This window comes from Epargyreus clarus, unplaced genomic scaffold (genome assembly GCF_041222505.1).
Source record: "Epargyreus clarus isolate Ecla_fem2 unplaced genomic scaffold, WU_Ecla_fem_2.2 ptg000032l, whole genome shotgun sequence".
Lineage (NCBI taxonomy): Eukaryota > Metazoa > Arthropoda > Insecta > Lepidoptera > Hesperiidae > Epargyreus > Epargyreus clarus.
The window spans coordinates 7,922,488-7,927,230 of record NW_027332237.1 but is presented as its reverse complement, the minus strand read 5'-3'; positions in this window follow the sequence as shown (position 1 = coordinate 7,927,230).

Genomic DNA, 4,743 nt, shown 5'->3' with positions numbered 1-4,743 from the left:
TATTTATGTTATTATGAATATATACCAAGGGTATTGTTAGCAAAACGCTTTTTTTTGGACACAAGGCATGCCAACTTAGATGTTAGGACGTAAATTATATTTTGATACCTACTACGATCAACCATGGATAGAATTCTTTCATTTTTTATTCACAGGTAGTACTGAGGACTAAATTAGAACGCCTTATTGAAGTCAGTCTAGAAACTAACCTGGCATTATTCATCGACGTTCATTTATAATAGTACTAACTTGGAATTCCTTAGTTAAGATGTTGTTAGTGAGGACTAATTCAGAATGCCTTGTTAAGTTCTGTTCAAGTAATGACAAAATAGCAACGCTTCATTGAACTTTGTCAAGCTGAGGACAAAGTTCAAACGCCGTAAATTGGTCTAAGTAAGAACTAAGTTGGAACACAACGTCAGTACATCACAAATATAACAGAAATGCTGCTTTTGAACTAGGGATGACGATCTGTAATTGTTTAATGAAAGAATCGATATTTTGGACCAAAATCGATTATTTAATAGATATCCAGTAAAAGATCGATCCAGTAATTCGATCTTTCATCCTAGAAAATGGAAAGTCGATCTATTTGAAATTGATTGATCATTAAAAAATGTGATATAAACATGTTTTATATGACGGATACGTATTTCAGTGCTTGTTTGATGCAGTGCTTCCTGATGACCTTTTTTTCGCTTTATTAGCTGAAAAGATCGAAGATCGATTTTTGAAGAATCGATTTTTTGGGCCTCGATTTTTTTGTGAATCGATTCAATCACTTCGATTCAATCGATTCAAGATACGATCTTTTTCGGAAAGAATCGCCATCCCTATTTTGAGCTCCGTATTTTGAAGGATGTCCCAGCCAAGAAATTATAACAAACAGAAATACCTAATGACAAAATATCAGGCAATATTTACCGCTAATCAACATAATTTCAAACCAGAGCTTAACTTGACTGTTCTCGTAATGAGAAATAGCGGAGATGTAAATATTTAACCGTTGGCGCTTCGGTACGCTTCGCGAAATTATCTTGCTTCTCAACTGTGTATTTTAAATCGTACGGCTGACTTATTGAGTCAATGAACTTTTCTGTTAAACTGACAACTTTTTAGGCTAATAAATTTGCTTATACTAGAATTGTGCCAGGCTGTGAACAGAAAGTAATTAGAAATTTATCATTAAATACTAAAACCCGACTGCTTAAAATATAGCCCATGTTGCTCCCACAATTTATACAAATCAAACAATATGTCATATGTTAAAATATTGGCTGCCATTTAGGCTGCAATGCTTGCCAAGGAACGAGACACTTAGGCTCGAAAACATTACCCTCTGCAGTCGAGTAAAAGCACTTAGAGCAATCTAAATTTTATATATCTAACTGAGATCGACCCCGAACCTCTTTGCGTAACAGACTGGCACGGAGAAAGCTACGGCAAGTGACTAAGTCGTCCAGTAAAATTGTTTCCTTGTAAAACTAAAACAGCAGACGATTTTGCCGTCCACCTAATATCATCGTTCAGTCAGTAAAGCTATCGATTAATCAACTTTTTTTTATAATATAGGAGTAGCAGACGAGCATGCAGTCTACACCTGATGGCTACTGCCACCTATGGACATCTTGAATCGTCTGACGGACATGCATGGCGGGTGGTCAACAGACCGGTCTAAAGTGCAAAGGGTTCTGGGTTCGATCCTCAGCCAGACAGATATCTGAATGATGAATTTAGATATCTGTTCTGGGTCTGTATTCAGTGGGGCTGTGAGTGTAGAAAGCGTTTTAATCAACCCCAGATAGGATTAGATATCCCTGCGGTTGGCCACAGATACGCCGCCACCCCTGAGGACTTAGCTGGAACGTTGAGGAAAAGTATGTCGGCTTACCACAACGTACAAACCAGTACACAGCAGCGTTTAACATTGCTGTTATGGGGCAGAAATAGGTGTGGCGGTGGTGCCGCCGAAGTCGAACCTCAAATGATTCCACCACCAGCGAAGCTTCTTAGAGAGTGTTACAGCAACAACTTAACGAAAGCAGAAAAACAAAAGATTATTCTGAAACAAATAATCTGCGAAGGATATTTGTACAAATTGCCAGTTCCGTTATAATGAGAAATAGCGAACTGCAAATATTTAACGTTTCACGCCCCAGGCAATCGCCGAGTTGATTCGCGGCCCGGTATTGGTTGGAATCGGACACCCGGCTTACATATAGTTAGCTTTTATCGTACCTGTCCCTTACTTTCCTTTTATTAACCGACTTCGAAAAAGGAGGAGGTTACTCAATTCGACCGTATATATATTTTTTTTTTTTTTATGTTTGTTCGGCGATTTTTTCGCGATGCCGCGACCGATCGACATGATTCATACACCATTGTATGCGGCTAGTTTCACAGGGGGTCCCATTTCGAGGAAATTTGAAAATTTCCGCCAGTTTTCCCGGAAAATTGGAAAAACCCGATTTCATATAAACTTGAATAAGTTGAGTATTTCTTAACCAATTTTAATTTTCTTTTTTTCATATGAAAGGGTGTTTCGTTGCGGTACTTTCCTACCTTAACATTAGTACGCTCTGATGATTAGAATTTAATTTATGGGGTGGAACTCATCATCACTACCCCTGCTTTTTACATATTTTATGACAACTTACCTTCTGCCCACTCAATCCTCATGAAACTTAAAATGAACATTGAGTGTCTAGGTTATCATGATATGATGGAAAATTTGACCTTCAACTCTTCAACCCTGGTAATGCAGAAGTGCCTCCTGCCTCAACCATACAAGTTAGGCATTTGGAACTTATGGATATTTAATAAAGTCGATAAGTTGAGATATATGATGGAAAATTTGACCTTCCACTCTTCAATTCTGATAATGCAGAGGTGCCTCCTGCCTCAGCCATACAAGTTAGGCATTTGATGCTTATGAATATTCAATAAGGTTGATAGGTAGAGATATATGATGGAAATTTGACCTTCTACTCTTCAACTCTGATAATGCAGAAGTGCCTCCTGCCTCAACCATACAACTTAGGCATTTGGAGCTTACGAATATATGATAAGGTCTTTGAGTAGAGACATATGATGGAAGATATGACCTTCAATTCTTCAATCCTGATGATGCAGAGGTGCCTCCCATGTAAAGTATATAGATTAGACATTTGTTGTAATGAAGTAGCTAGACAGAGATATATGATGAAAAATTTGACCATCAACTCCTTTTTCTTTTCTTAACTATTGAATTAAGGTAAATTGGACCGGTTCACTCGCAGAGTTTTACCACCTAGTTTGATTTATTTACTTATCTGTTCCTACCTAACCTAGCCAATAATTAGTATCTCATAAAGCTTCGCCTATAGTGTTTCGTATTGAATTGGTTAGGTTAGGTTGGAACATATAAGACAATATAAAACTAAGCGAGAAGGGCGCGGCAGCGCCCTGCGAGCGGGTGGGTCCAATCCGTATCTATTCAGACCTTACCTTTATTCATGATCACATTTATACAGTTTTACATAATATTAATACAAACGTTAGCATATCATCACTAAAAAGGGTGAAAAAAAAAATTTTAACAAAAAAATAAAACCGACTTCTATGTCACTACAAAGTAAAAAATAATTGAAATAAATGTAGGTTTAGTACATATGTCTGAAGTCGGCGCTCATATTGGACACGCTGTTTACGCTGTTATCAAACGAAATATATTGAGCGCCGACTTCAGAAATATGTACTAAACCTACATTTATTTCGATTATTTTTTACTTTGTAGTGACATAGAAGTCGGTTTTATTTTTTTGTTAAAATTTTTTTTTAGTTTTAAATTGTACCTGCACCTTATACTTAAATTTGTTCCATTTTTATTCTTACGACACAATTATTTTCTGTTAATTCTACTTCTGGTTATCTACTATAAGAATCGTACTTTGGACTCAAATTGCAATAATATTTGAATTTATTCCGGACATATAATACATTTAGTGCAATTTAAATCGTACCTTGTACCTTTTGACTTGTACTTTGGGCTTGAATTTGATAAAGTAAAATAACTTTCGCATCAATTCGACGTTATTGCTACGTACTCGAATCACTGAGTTACGAGACATTGTACCTTAGTCCATAACTGGGTTATATTATGATTTGTACCATTTTGGATGTTTGGCCTTAAGGTATCTCAGTTCCGTTTAAGTATTCCAATATTTGTTTACGTTCAGTTGCTTTAAGCCTTGCTTTATTAGTTTTATTCTGTTGGTTTTTCATCCTTTTCTTTTTTATCAAATAAGCTGATTGTCACTGCTCAGATTGTTAGTTGGTTTTGCTATATTGAACTACATGTAAGACTACTCTTCATATTCTGACATTTGATTGTAACTCTTAATGGAATAACTGACGGTTAATTACTGCTTTACGGAATATTATGTGATGATTACGCTTATAAAGTGAGACAAAACTTCCATAATTATCTGTAATATGTATTGATGTATATATGTATGAATGTATTTGATGGCTCACGTGCACAACATAACTGTGTTGATTTATTATGCAGAGGGATTTTGGTTCAATTCTTGGCGTATGTTTGTGACCTATTCATATTTGTTTTGTATTTAGAGTAATCTAGACATCTTTTCTTTAGTTTGTTTTTGTATTTTATATCCATGACACACTTAGCCAAAACTATGGGTGTATTTTATGTATCACTGTTGAGAAAGGTCTCTCATGTTCATGTTCTATATCTCACTC